Source organism: Vicugna pacos, chromosome 4 (genome assembly GCF_048564905.1).
Source record: "Vicugna pacos chromosome 4, VicPac4, whole genome shotgun sequence".
Lineage (NCBI taxonomy): Eukaryota > Metazoa > Chordata > Mammalia > Artiodactyla > Camelidae > Vicugna > Vicugna pacos.
Genome location: NC_132990.1, coordinates 36409066 through 36424054, shown reverse-complemented (window position 1 = coordinate 36424054; position 14989 = coordinate 36409066). Strand labels below are relative to the sequence as shown.

The 14989-nt window shown below is 43.8% G+C and overlaps 1 protein-coding gene across 2 annotated transcripts in view; it reads right to left on the bottom strand.

Moving 5' to 3' along the window:
* The window catches only part of PIP5K1B (phosphatidylinositol-4-phosphate 5-kinase type 1 beta), a 404141-nt gene that overhangs the window by 371434 nt on the left and 17718 nt on the right, over positions 1-14989 (bottom strand). The window contains exon 1 of one of the 2 annotated variants that reach the window (XM_072959562.1): positions 3314-3538. The exons of the other annotated variant lie outside the window; for it this stretch is intronic. The gene's annotated coding sequence lies outside the window, so the exon portion shown is untranslated. Of the gene's footprint in view, positions 1-3313; positions 3539-14989 lie in introns of those variants that run through there. 2 annotated transcript variants of the gene reach the window in all.

The following is a 14989-nucleotide window of genomic DNA, read 5'->3' as shown; positions in this document are numbered from 1 at the left end:
CATGACGTTTCATGTCTGGCTTCTTTCACTTAGCAGGATGTTTTTGAGGCTCATTCAGGTTGTAGCATGTGTTAGCACCTCAATCCTTTCTGTAGTTCTAGGAACTTTTTTTAGAAATGCAAATTTCCTGCCTCACCCCAATCTAGTGTATCAGAAATTCTGAGGGTGGGGTCCAGCAACTTTGTTTGCTTCACAAGCCCTTTTGATGACTTGAATGCCTACTAAAGTTTAAGAACAACAGATTTAGGAGATGTCAGCATATGCTCTTTAAATCAGAAGGAAGTTGTTCAGTTCCTAACTTCAGGATTTCGTTATTCTGCAAAAATCCCGAGTTGGGATAGATGTTTCAAAAACAAAATGTTTTTGCCTTTTTGTTAAGTTGTAGAAGAGGGCTGTCAGGATCTGCCAGATTCATTTCTTGTCTTAAAAAATAAATAAAAAATCTAGAGCACATTCTTTCAAAATAGTTCCAGATTATCTTTAATCTCTTAATGTTAATTTCAACCTCTTCCATTTCCTTTCCATCCTATTTATAGAAGGCCTAGCTTCTTCTGGAGCACCTTCAGATGTGCCTTCCGTTACCCAAGCTGTACATTGCAGGTGCTGCCAACAGGACCGTCCCAGTGAATTCCCTTCTTCGCTCCCTCCTTACACAGGACAGATTTATCCTATAAACAAACCATGTCTATACCCAAGAGCCCACTAAAAGGCTTTCAGCTGCAATGAATCTACAAAGAATTTCTATTGTTTGACACCCAAATTCCAAATTTCTTCTCTGGTATTTTCCCCTCATGGTGCCTTGTGTAGCCTCCCTGGCCCTCTGCTGGTAATTTGCAGATGTAGGAAGAAGAGCTGTCTTGGATGGTGTGGGAAACTGTAGCAGGAAATGCTAGGACACAAATGACTGGGTTCCAGTGCTGACTCGATTCATGCTCTTGTTCACTCAACAAATAAGGAATCTACTGAATATCACGCAGACTGTCTACTGGGTGAGAAGACAGCAGTGAACAAGACTGACACTGCCCCCCCCACCTCCCATTTTGGGGAGCTTAAAGTCTAGTGGGAGATGCAAACAAGCAAAGAGACCATTTCCGCACTGTGTGAGGACATAGAGAGGTGGGGTGTGTGTGTGTGTGTGTGTGTGTGTGTAGAGGTTGGGGGGAGAGACAGGGCAGGTGTCATGCTAGGAACTAAAAGGAATGTAGAGTTGGTGGTTGTAATGGTGGGCGCAGGGCTGCTATGACATACAGTCAGCAAGAGAGGAGGCTGCAGAGCTAAGTCGGGGCCAGGTAAGCCATGTCGCCTTGGCAGGAGGCTCAGTGGAAACCCACTGAAGGGTTTCAAGCTGAGTTGTGATTTGACATGCTGTGTGTTCCTATGCTCACTTGGACTATGGAAGGGGAATGAGTTGGAGGGGATTAAAAAGGAGATTGTGCATCCAGTTAAGGGGCTCTTGCGCTGGGGCCTCTCACACCGCTGCTAGTGGAGGATAAATTAGACCAGCACTTGGGAGAGCAGTTCGGGAATGTCTAGTCAACTCAAAGATCTGGGTGCCCTGTGATCCAGGAACTCTGTTCACAAGAATTCATGAGCAAGAAGCTCAAAAACTGTATTCTTTGAAATAAAAAAAAATTGAAGGAATTTAAATGCCCATCAATAGGAAAATGGATAAGATGGGATACATAAAACATGCTACATTTATACAATGGAATTTTATGCAGTAGTTAAGATGAATGAACTGGGGCTGAATTTACTAAATGGAAAAATCTCAAAAGCATAATGTTGGGTAAACAATCAGGGTCTGCAGAAAAATAGGTACAACTTGACACCCTGTACTTAAAATTTATAAGATGTATCATTATTTCATGCACCATTAAGATAGAAAACATGCCTGAGAATTAAACTCTGACAAAAGGCTTTCTTGTCAATTATTTGATAATTTCTACCTGATTAGACAGTTTTTTAAACCAAACACCATAGTTGTGCATGCATAAAAAAGGAAAACAGAAGGGGAATAAATCAGTTAAGGGGTTCCCCAAACTTTTTCACATTTAAAGCCTGACTTTTCTAAATTCTCTTGACTCCAAGTCACTGATGTCTGTGTTTCCCACATAATAAATCCTCCATCAACTAGAGGATTGATGGCAGAGCATTCCTGAAAGTAATCCGTACAAGAACAGTCATTGGCACTGGGCTCTTAAGCTATTTTTGCAATTAGATATAGCTAACCTTCCTTAGAACCCTCCTCCTGGAACAAAGCTAAACATTTCTGATTTATCACCTCCCGTACTCTCTCCTCACAACTACTCAGTTCCTGAAGGGAAAAAGAGTGCCCTGCTATTGCCTCCACAGTTTTCTCCAAGTTTGGCCCTGCTACTTTTGATATTAGAGGATGTGCAGGCAGGATAGGTCTGGCACAATTGCCACCGGGCTGACAGCTACTGTAACATGTCATCAATTATAAGAGCATCCTATTATTTATAACAGCCAAGACATGGAAGCAACCTGAATGTCCATCAACAGAGGACTGGATAAAGAAGATGTGATACACACACACACACACACACACACACACACCCACACACCCACACACAGGAATACTACTCAGCCATAAAAAAGAATAAAATGCCATTTGCAGCAACATGAATGGACCTAGAGATTATTGTACTAAGTGAAGTCAGACAGAGAAAGACAAATATCATATGGCATCACTTATGTGGAATCTTAAAAATGATACAAATGAACTTATTTACAAAATAGAACAGACTCATAGACATAGAGAACAAACTATGGTCACCAAAGTGGAAAAGAGAGGGGAGTGATAAATTAGGAGTTTGTAATTAACAGATACAAACAACTATACAAAACAGATAAACAACTAGGACCTACTGTATAGCACAGGGAACTACATTCAATATCTTGTAATAACCTATAATGAAAAAGAATATATACATGTATAACTGAATCATTATGCTGTATACCAGAAACTAACACAACATTGTAAATCAATTAAACTTCAATAAAAATTGTAAGATTTCAGAGATACTAAAATGTGAAAAGAGATGTGTGCCTTAGAAATAATGAAAGATGGCACACATTATTTACTAATAAAAACATCTTTATAAAATGTAAAAACCATGCATGGAAATGATAAACGGCAAACTGGAGACGGGCGGCTACCACAGAGCGAAGGGGTGTGTGGAAGGGGAGGGTGTGTGGCTGGGAACTCGTGCTCAGGGAGCTTCAGACGCACTGCCCACATTTTCGTCTCTAAGCCAGGCGCTGTTACTGGGGTGGTGTCTGCACTACTCACCACACTTTCTGAAAGACACAGCAGGAGCTATCTTCCAACTGCCTGCGGAGCCCCAGGTCCGAGGGCCGGGACGGCTCGGAGGCCCGCGCAGGACAGGGGCGCCGGCTGCGGCCGGCGCCATCGCCCCGGGGCCTGTAGGGTGCAGTTGCTCCTCAGGGCCCCGCGTGTGATGGCGAGACAGGAGGGAAGGGCGCAGGGCACAGCCACTGGAGGAATGACACAGCACTGAGGACAGGACAAACTGGTCACAACCAAGATGGCAGGAGATTCAACTTCCAGTAGACCTTGAGCCTCGCGGCGCACCCACGGGCGCCATGACAGTTCCTCGGGCTGACCTTAAAAGGTCAAGTGTGGGCGGGGCCCAATTCCTGGAATTCCCCACCCCTTCCCCAAAACAGTTGGAATACTCCTCCTATTCAGTGCCATATGAAATGACAAGCCCATAAAAACTAACAACTCGGCACCTCCTGGTCGCTGGCTCTCTTACCTTCTGAGACAACCCGCACTCTGTCTACGGAGCGTGCATCTCCCTGAATAAACTTACTGTCCCTTTACTATGCCTCATTCTTGAATTCTTTCCTGCACGAGAACAGAACCTCTTCTTCAGCAACAATGGTACCCAGATCGTGTTTCCTGCTGTCTTATCCTAGCAGCAGCTGCCAAATCCTCTCCCAGAAAACCTTTTCTGTGACTCTAGAGGGGAAGGTGTATTCATATAGGCTTTTGAAATTCTCCTTAACAATCTTGAGTTACAACGGAACATTTTAGTATGAGTCCAATTCTTGTTTGTTGCATGCATTTTGGGTTAAAATATGTCACTTCACCTTATAAACGCCCATGGTACCAGTGGGGTAGGGGCAAGGGCTGCTGGTTGTTCACAGATGTGGTTACTGCTTGTGAGACAGACTCCTGAAAAGCCCAGGATGGTGGGAGCACCATCTGGCTTCATCACTCCCTTCCTGCAACACAGGATCGCTCACGGCCTGGCGGGGGGTTCAGGAAGGGCTCCGAGTGAAGAGGCACGAAGGATAGAGAAGATTTTGACAGGTGAGGCCAGAAGAAAAGGTTTAACCAGGTGATGGGTAAACTGAGCAAGTCCTGGGGCCCTGCATGTGCAGGGGATGATCAGGAGAAGGAAAAGTTCTAGTGTAAGAACAGAGCCTGGGAAGCAGACTAAGATGGGATAGGTAAGACGGCAGGGGCGGCACTGGGGAGCCAGAGCCTCAAGCATGGACAGCTGGGAGACATGGCGTTGCATTCTGAAAGCAAGGGAGCAAACACAACATCACGTGAAAGCAGCAATTTGTCCTGGCTTGTTCTTAATTCATCCCTGTGGCTCTAGGGTAAGGACAGATGGATGGAAATTGTGTGATTCTGAGCACATCCTGTGTAAAAAGATCAGAAGGCTCTACCTAAACAAACCCTTGTAAAGCAAACGATATAAACTTTTAAAAAAATCATGCATATAATACATGAAAGCACAAATAAGCAAAAGAGAGGGAAAAAAATAACTATCACAATTCTACTATCCAGAGATAATCTACAGTTCTATCCAGAGATCATCAGTATATCTTTCAGACTTTTTTTAAGGCAGGGCTATAAGTCTATATTACATAAATGGGCTCATACTGTTTTAGAACCTACTTTAGAAAACTTATCTTGTGACTATCTTTCCATCTCAATAAATACACCTCTCAGCATATTTTAAATGGCCATTTATTTCTCCATGTTGAAGAACATCTTGAACTGTCTCCGATCTCCCACTATTTATGTTAAAACCTTAACTGTATCCATTTAAGTGATGTGTTCTCAGCCACCTGTACAAAAAACGGCACTTGAAAAGTCAAACCCAGAGTAGTCACTGTCATTATGTTCATGACTTCAGAGCTCTTTTCAGTACACACCTGATGGAGTACTCTGCAGTCTCCCAGAAGAGTCTTCAGGTGGTACTGTTAGGTGGCACAGTTCCTTCAGAACACAGATGACTCATTTGGCGAGTGTGTGGGTTACCTTGGTCCCGACTTGACCCTGCCTGTTGTCTCTGTCTTTCTGCATTTACTCCAACTTCCTCAAAAAAGGAATGACGAGAATCAGATATTTTGCAGTTGTTTGGGATCGACATGCATTCTTGAAACAGCGAAAATGTTAACGTATTTGACATATCCTGAAAATGTTGCTAGTAGACTGAGCAGAAGAAAATGCCTTTTATACTAGGTAAGCTGTACCTGGGGCCTCCTGCAAAGTTCGCCTGATGGGATGGAAGTGCTGAGCTGAACTGTGCCCCCATGGTTTGCAGAGCCCAGTTTTCTCTGGCACCATTCACGCACGATAAAGTATGCTCTTAGATGAAAGCATCTTTAAAATGATGACATTAAAAACAAAGTCTACAAATTTGAATCTCGGAGAAGACGCATAAGGACTCACTGCTGCCCTCTCGTGGTTACGTCCTGTTTCAGCCGGCCTCTCGGCACTAGATGGGTCCTGTCCCGGGAAACCCAGCGCCCTCTTGTGGAGGGTAGGAGAAGGCCTCCACATTTTTGAGATGGCAGATTCCAAGGCTGCAGAGAAGCCTGTAGTCTGGCAAAGACCAACTTGACCTGAGGGACTGGTAAACACTGAATCATCTCCGCCAGAGCTTGTGGGTGTTTTCCCCCTCAGAGATTTCTTCAAAGTAGAATCAAATTGATTTTCATTCCTTTGGGATGATTGAATTGTATGTCTTTTTTTTTTTTAAGTTAAATACCTTTTGTTATTGTTCTATTTATCCTGTTCCTTTGAACGCTCTCTTGGAATTAGACAGTTTAAGTATTGCAATATTGCCCCATTTATCAGACATGGTCTGTGAACAAAGGGAATGCTCCAGAGAGCTGACGGTGTAGCCCTCGGACCACTATAAGCTTTGTCAGGTTTTGCAGACAGAAGACAGTGATTAAAGGTGCGGGCTCTGAGACCTAGTCCCCGTGCTGGTTCTGCTATCTGGGTGGCAGACAGGCACCTGACTTAACTTTCCAAATCCTCACTTTCCTTTCCCACAGAATGAGGATGATCATAGTTCCTACCTTGCAGAGGTATTGTGACAATTAAAGAATATAATAAATACATTAGCACAGTGCCTAGCCCACTGTACTTAGCAAATGTTAACTATTACTGTTTAACCAGAAGATGAACATTTTTAAAAGGTGCATTCTTCATTGCCTTCTTTAACAGAATACAATGATCAACATTAACCATTTTCCAGGAGGCCCAGATTTTTCCTGGTTAAAAAAAAAAAAGACTCGGTGACCATAAATAAGAGCAATAAAGTGCTAAGGAATGGCTGAGATCTGGGTACGTTCTCCTTTTTCTACGACAGAGCTGGTGGTGGGCATGTGAACCGCCTCTAACGCATTCTGACTTATTTCTATTTTCATCTTTCCTATCTTCCTCCCTAACACCACTGCTGCTGACTCCACCCCTCTTTCTAATCTACTGTGAAATCAGAAATAAGGTGACAGAGCTCACAGAACTCTGCCTTATGCAGTAGGTTGAAGAGAATCCAGTGGGGACTCTTCCCCTCTTGGTAAAACACGTAATCTATCAGAATACACGTATGTCTTTTCGTGCCTGCGTGATCCATAGCCAGTGGGTAGGAAACCGCTAAAAGCATGCAAGTGTTAAAGGACTTTCCTTATGATGTGCAGCTGATCAGGTGAGCTGGGAGTTTTGGAGGCAGCCCTATTTTGATTTTTGCTTCCTGGGGAGAGGGCGGGTGGGGCTGGGTGCCTGGTCCCTGGGCTGGAAGCACTGCCCTGTGGTGGGAAGGTGCCCAAGGCCTCCTGCAAAGGGCAAGCAGGTGTTACCCAGGGGAGGGTAACTGGGGAATCAGAACCAGAGTCAAGGTGGGAGGAAAGACCACAGAAGGGAGAGGCAAGGTGGGTCTATGCCTGAGTACAAATCACACAGTGAGAAGAGGGGTGTGGTACACGGAGAGGATCATGGCAAGGGAGTCAGGATGAGGATGGTGAGCGCTAGCTCGACGTAAAGATCGTATTTGATGTGATGCTGGTTCTACTGCATAAGAACAGACTTCATGACTTCAATAATTTGGACAGACAGTGGAGGGGGGACTATCTGAAACAGGAAAACTCCACAGATAAAGAGGGGCTGTGTTCTTAGGGGATTATCTTCAACGGTGCTCTGTAGTATTTCCCAAATTGCATCCTCCAAAACACTGGTGCCCCATGAGTTGTCATTAGCAGTCCATAAAAATGGCTTCCAGTGTTTAAGAAATTGCTGACAATTACATACCAAAAGTACTGAAAAGCTTGTTTGCCCCTCTAGACCCACACTCCACCCTTCTCCCTGGACTCTTGGCGTAGTCCCCTTGGACTGGCTGTGTCCCTTGATAAAAGGCCACAGCCTCAGCTGAGGCAGACCTCTCTCTGGAGGAATGATGGTAGCCCCCTGTTACTAGCTCTGGGATATCGTGCATGTTGATACCCCCACATCCTGCCTGCAACTTTACAAACAACCCTTCTATAAACTGTCCTTAAATTACCCAAACCGGGTACGCCATCTCTTTCCTTTCACAACCCTGACTGGCACACCATATATTCCATCAGAGATCCATGATGCCTAATGATGTTTTAAAACCCACTTGTTTTATTTTTAAATTTCTCCATTGTGGTCTCTTCCACTAGAACATAATCACATAGTCTGGCAATATAGAAGGTGCTTATCTTAGATGGTATTTCCTTAGAAGCAGTCCCTGAACCAAAAATTTGAGAGCACGTGATTTATTAAGGATGTGTTCCTGGGAGAAACTGCTGAGGGAGCAGGGAGGCAGGCGAGAGAAGAGGAGGAAGACACACGATGGTGCAACGTCAGGAGAAAGCCCTGGTCTCCGGAACCCAGGGGAGCACTGGGGCATCAGCTGCACCTCAGAGTTGGTCTCTTTGGGAGTCAAATGTTCCCTCCCACAGTGAAGTCAACCCCTGAGCAGCAGAGGCCAGTGAGGGGATGGTGGGTCATAAACTCCCAGGCACTTTGACTCTCTAAATGGACAAGTGACTTCAGTAGTCACGGTCAAAGCTTTGAAGAAGGGAGAAGCTGTGAGCAGCTGGCAGTGAAGCACACAAAAGCTGGGGGTCTGGGAAGGTGTCCTCTAGACACCTTAAATGAATGAATCAAGGAGTGAGTAAAGGCTCCCTTGAGTTCCTCCACATAGACACACAGGGTACCATTTTTTTGCTTTATATCACATGCATTTGCATCCCCATTACCTAGGGTTCTATGGATTAGATTTTGGTCAAGAAACATTGCTCAGGCAGAGAGCTAATTTTTTCTTATCCAGGACACTGGGGTCAGGGCAAGAGGTCCTCCCATGACAGAGGCAGCAGGACTGAGTCGATTCAGAGTCAGACCTTCTAAAGAACTAGAGTCACCAGTATGTGACATGTGTGACCGGAGAGACAGATGTAACCGGTGAGCTCATGGAGCCGCATCGAAATAGACAGGATGGAGACTAATGGGACCCTGGCCTGTCACTGAGTGGATGACCAAAGAGCAAACGAAACCCTGGGATTCTGTCCCCAGGCATGGTGAGTACAACATGAGGACAGAGAAAGGACAGATCAACGTAAACATCCCTGTGAGGAACAGCAATAAACAGTCCCCGAGATAATTTTTTGTGGCCGTAAATCTCTTGCGTGGAGATTAGGAGAATATGTGGACATGGGAAAACCCCCCAATTAAAAATAAGATGGTGGCTTTGTCCTTGCTGCTCATGGACAGAGAACTACATCATGACCTGCTACCCCAGGGGAGGCAGCAAAGATTAAAACCAGAATGACTTCCATTCGTGATGTTTATTTTAGCTGAAATGTCTAAAGTTATTCAGTAGAAATTTTATGTCTGTCTGTAGTGATGTGGTTATGTTCACATAAAGATACTTTCTTATGTCCCCATTAAAAGACCCCCAGCCTGGGTAGTAATGAGGTAGAAACGCACAGTGCATCTGAGGGTCAGTGCATGTCACACGTGTGCAGTTCAGGCTAGAAGACCGAGCAGAAATTGCTATAGAAACCATCCCCCAAATAAGATCCCGGTAGACAGATTTTGCTACGCAAGCATTGTGTGTTTTAGAGTCATAGAAACAAACAAGAAAACAAACAAAAGTACATTCTGATTCTCAGCTTCGTTCCCAGCAGTTGAGGGTACAGGGTGGTGAGAGTGGAAGGGTGAGGGGGCTACGGTGTCTGACGCCACAGAAGGGAACCCAGGCCACTTCCTCTCCACCGTGTTTGCATCCGGAAGGTCTGTCTGCTCCATGTGCCCTTCTCACTGGGGACAGGTGCACATGGATTAAAGGATTAAGACAAGAACTGATCTGACCCTTGTAACACCCTCTCAAGGAGGCAGAAATAGAAGCCCTGACCACAAACTTGGGCTGGCTTTTGCAGTTTAAAAATGTACAGCTAATCCACACTACTATGACTTTTTAAACAAATTGAAGTATAGTTATTTACAATATGGTATTAGTCTCAAGTGTACAGCCAAGTGATGCAGTTATATATATTTTTCAGATTCTTTTCCATTATAGGTTATTACAAGATATTGAATATAGTTCCTTGTGCTGAACAGTAGATCCTTATTGCTTACCTATTTTATGTGTGGTAGTTTGCATCTGTTAATCACATACTCCTAATTAATCACCCCTCCCCCTCCTCTTTGGTTACCATAGTTTCTGTTTTGTATATAGATTCACTTGTGTTATTTTTTAGACTCCACATATGAGTGATACATAATATTTGTCTTTCTCTGTCTGACTTACTTCACTCAGTATGATAATCTCTAGGTCCATCCATGTTACTGCAAATGGCCTTATTTCATCCTTTTTTATGGCTGAGTAGTTATGATTACTTCTGAGCTTTAACTATAGTAGTAACGTGCGATCACCAAGGGAATTGTGAGATTTTTTTTTTATAGCCCAACCTTAAGTATAAAAAAATGGAACTGAAAATGAATTCAACCCATTAACCATCATGGACACCTACGGGATGGCTTGCTCTGCATCTGGGAAGAGTAGTGTGGGAGAGGGGCTGTAAACCAAAAAAATGTGTGATGGAATCTCTGGTCCCGAGAAAATGAGTCAACACCTGTGGTAGAAAAGATGGCTTAGGAATGAATTAGTACCACTCTTTGTGTTGACAGTTTGAGGCTACATGTGCTAGTAGTTTTCTAGAAAGAGATTTTCTACATTTTGAGAAATACTGAAGAGGTAGGAAAGCCACCAATGTTTGAGTCCATCCTGTGCCTTCCGATGATCTGCATGTAGGCAAAGTCCCTGTGCCTGACCCTGGGGGAACAGTTCCCTCTGCCAGTAAGTGCTGCCTGGGGAAACCTGCAGCAACAATCTTTCTGGAGGGCCTGCCAGACTCAACTCACTGCATGGAACAAAGGTCCTGAAAAGAGACTCCCTTGGAGTGGGCTCCGAGCTCTGCTCTTCCCTCCGTGATCCCCCGGCACCGTGGTCCAATTCATGTCCATAAAATTGACCCATCCTACAAGAACTCCTCCTCTTTGGAAGTAGCCCGTCATGTCACTGGGGCTGGAGCCCGACTCTGGCCACAAAAATAATGTGGCAAGTGGGTAGGAACTCAGGGGAGGGAGGAGTAATAACTTCAGGTCGGTCATCTGTAGGTTTCTGACGACCCCCTTCTTACGCTCCACCTCCTCCACCACCGCCACTGCCACCGCCACCGCCTTTCTTCTCTAGGAGAGGGAAACAGCTGGCTTTCTGGACACTGGTCTCAGCAGACCAGGAGCTGCATAACTAAATGCCAAGCAAGCAACAGAAATTACAAAAGCCTGCTGAGTGTCAGGCCTCCTGAAGAGGCATTCAGATTCAGGGAGTTTTGCTTGCTTATTTTTGTTTTAACATTGTGCTGGCCAAACAAAACATATCTGCCCAAATTCTAACTACACAGGCCGCCAGCGTGTAACTTCTGATATAAACCACTCTTTCTTTTACAGACAGCTTTTAAAATGTTATTTGTCTATTTATTTTATTGAGGCACACTGGATTTATTACATAGGTTTCTGGTGTACAATGTTGTGATTCACAATTTGTAAAGGTTGTACTCCATTGGTAGTTATTAGAAAATATTGGCTGTATTCCCTGTCTTGTACAATATATCATTGTAGCTTATTTATTTTATACATAGTAGTTTGTATCTCTTAATCCCCTACCCCTATCCTCCCTTTCCCCGCTGGTAACCACTAGTTTGTTCTATCTGTGAGTCTGTTGTTTCTTTTTTGTAATATTCACTAATTTGTTTTATTTTTTAGATTCCACAAAGAAGTCACATCATACAGTATTTGTCTTTCTCCGTCTGCTTTATTTTACTAAGCATAAGACCCTCCAAGTCCTCTCATGGACAGCTTTTAAGGCACATTTGTAGTGTTGGTGGCCTAGAGGAGTGATTCTCAGCTTCAGTCGTGTACATAGGTCACCTGGGGAGTTTTACTTACTTACTTACCCAGCTAGCTATCTCTTTTTAAATAGACTTTATTCTTTTGGAGCAGTTTCAGGTTCACATCAGAATTGAGCAGAAAATACAGAGTTCCCTCATAGCCTTCCCCACCCACACGTGTATACTCCCCTACCCTCAACATCCCTCGTCAGTGGGGCATGTTTGGTACAATTGATGAACCAACACACGGACATTATTATCAATCAAAGTCCATAGTTTACATTAGGGTTCACTCTTGATGTTGTACATTCTATGGGTTGCGACAAATGCATAATGACGTGTAGCCACCACTATAGTATCACACAGAATAATTTCATTGCCCTAAAAATCCCTTGTGCTCCATCTATTCATTCCTCCCTCCCTCCCTCTTCCCAAACCCCTGGAAACCATGATCTTTTTATTGTGTTTGTAGCTGCGCCTTTTCCAGAATGTTGTTTGGTTGGAATTGTACAATTTGTAGCCTTTTCAGACTGGCTTCTTTCATTTAGTAATAAGTCTTTTAAGTTTCTTCTATGTCTTTCATGGCTTGATCCTTTTTTTACTGCACATATATTTTTAAGTTTACATATATGTACTGTTCATTGTTTCTAAGAATGTTTAGAGCTTTAGCTTTTTAAACTTATATAGTTATCAAAGGAATAAAGCCAACCACAAAATAAGAATTAACTCAGAAAGATACATAGACCCTGCTATTAACAGCAACATTATTTATAATTGCCAAGATTTGGAAGCATCCTAAGTGCACATCAACAGTTGAATAGATAAGGGAGATGCAGTATACATACACACACACATACGCACACGTATATATGTAATGGGATACAACTCACCCATAAAAAAGGATATGTTACCATTTGCAGCCCTTCATTCACTTTTTTTTCCGCTTCAAAAACCAAAATTTTATAACTGGCAGAGACATCTCCATTACATCAAAAACAACAAAATACCTAGAAAAAAACTTAACCAAGGAGGTTACCTATACTCTGAAAACCGAAATGACACAAAGAAATGGAAAGATTTCTTGTGCTCTTGGATTGGAAGAATCAACACTATCAAAATGGCCACACTTCCCAAAACAATCCACAGATCCAGCGCAACCCCCATCAAAATACTCACAACGTTCCTCACAGAACTAGAACTATTCCAAAATTTATAAGGAACCACAAAAGACCCCAAATAGCCAAAGCAATCTTTTGTAGGTCTTTTTTTTTTTCTCTTTCTTCTTTTTGTTCTCTTTTCTTATGGTTAGATGACTAGAGAGGGTCCTTTAACATTTGTTGTAAAGCTGGCTTGGTGGTCCTGAAATCTTTTAGCTTTTATCTGTGAAGCTTTTGATTTCTCCATCAAGTCGAAATGAGAGCCTTGCTGGATAGAGTATTCTTGGTTTAAGTTTCCCCCTTGTATCACTTTAAATACATCATGCCACTCCCTTCTGGCCTATAGAGTTACTGCTGAAAAATCAGCTGATAACCTTATGGGAGTTCCCTTGCATGTTATTCGTTGCTTTTCTCTTGCTAATTTTAATATTTTCTCCTTATCCTTAACTGTTGTCAATTTGATGACTATGTGCCTTGGTGTGTTCCTCTTTGGGTTGATCCTGTGTGGTACTCTCTGCGCTTCCAGGACTTGGCTGACTGTTTCCTCTCCCAAGCTGGTAAAGTTTTTGGTTATTACCTCTCCAAAATTTTTCTCAGGTCCTTTCTCTCTCTCTTCTCTTTCTGGGACCCCTATAATGCAAATATTAGAGCAGTTCATGTTGTCCCAGAGTTCTCTTAAACCATCCTCATTCCTTTTTTTTAATTTTTTTTTTTTTCTGTTCTGAAGTAGTGATTTCCACTAATCTGTCTTCTGGCTCACTGATCTGTCCTTCTGCTTCATTTAGTCTAGTCTTGGTTCCTTCTAGTGTATTGTTCATTTCAGTGATCTTGTTCTTCAATCCTGGGTATTTATGTTTTCCATCTCTTTGCTAAAAACTTTACTGTGCGCAACTATACTCCTCTTGAGTTCTCTGAACATCTTGGCCATCATTACTTTAAACTCTTTCTCAGGTAAATTACCTATCTCCTCATCACTTATTTCTTCTTCTGGGATTTTGTCTTGTGCCTTGGCCTGGGAGATATTCCTTTGCCGCCTCCTATTGTCTATCTTTCTATGTGTTTGTGGATTCCTTCCACAGGCTTTGGGATTGTTGTTTTCTTATTTCTAGTATCTGCCCCTGGTGGATGAGGCTGGACTAGAGGCTTATGCAGGTTTCCTGGCAGGAGGAGCCAGTGCCTGCCCACTGCTGGATGAAGCTTGGTCCTGGACCTCTGGTGGGTAGGGCTGTGTCTAGAGGCCTTCGTGGCTTAGGAAGTCTGCTGATGGGTGGGGCTGTGTTCCCACCCTGTAGGTTGTTTGGCTTGAGGCTTCCCTACAGGCTGTTGGGTGGGACTAGGTCTTGGTGCTAATGATGCAATCAAGATGTCAGCCTCCAGGGAAGCTCATGTAGATGAACACTTTCAGAATGTCTGTCTGCTACCAGCTTTTCTGTCCCCTGAGTGAGCCTCAGCCATCCCCCACGTCCCCAGGAGACCCTCCAAATCTAGCAGGCCAGCCTTGCCCAGGTTCCTATGAAATCATTGCCTCTGTGCTTAGACCTGGTGCACATGAGTTTCCATGTACACTTCTGAAGTGAATGAGCCTCCGTTTCCCCCAGTCCCATGAGGCTCCCAGAGCCAAGCCCCCCTGGCCTTCAAAACCAGATGTCCTGGGGTCTCCTTCTCTTCCCAATGCCAGGACCTGGGCTGGGGAGACTGACATGGGGCTTGGAGCTCTCACTCCTGTGGGAGGGCCTCTGCCACTTAACAAATCTTCAGCTTGTGGGTCGCCCACCTGGGGGGTATAGGGCCCAATTATATCATGAACACGCCCCTCCTACCATCCTGCTGTGGTTCCCTCTTTATGTTTCCAGTTCCAGAAGATCTATTTTGCTAGGTTCCAGTCTTTTTTTCGATGGTTGTTTAGCATTCAGTTGTGGTTTCGTTGTAGTCATGAGGAGAGGCAAGCTTGTGGTCCTCTGGAGCTTTAAAAATATACTTATAAATGAGTTCTTGATTCTACCCTGGAGCAATGCATTCAGAATCTCTGGGGGTAGGAACTGGGCATCAATAGTTTTCAAAAGCTT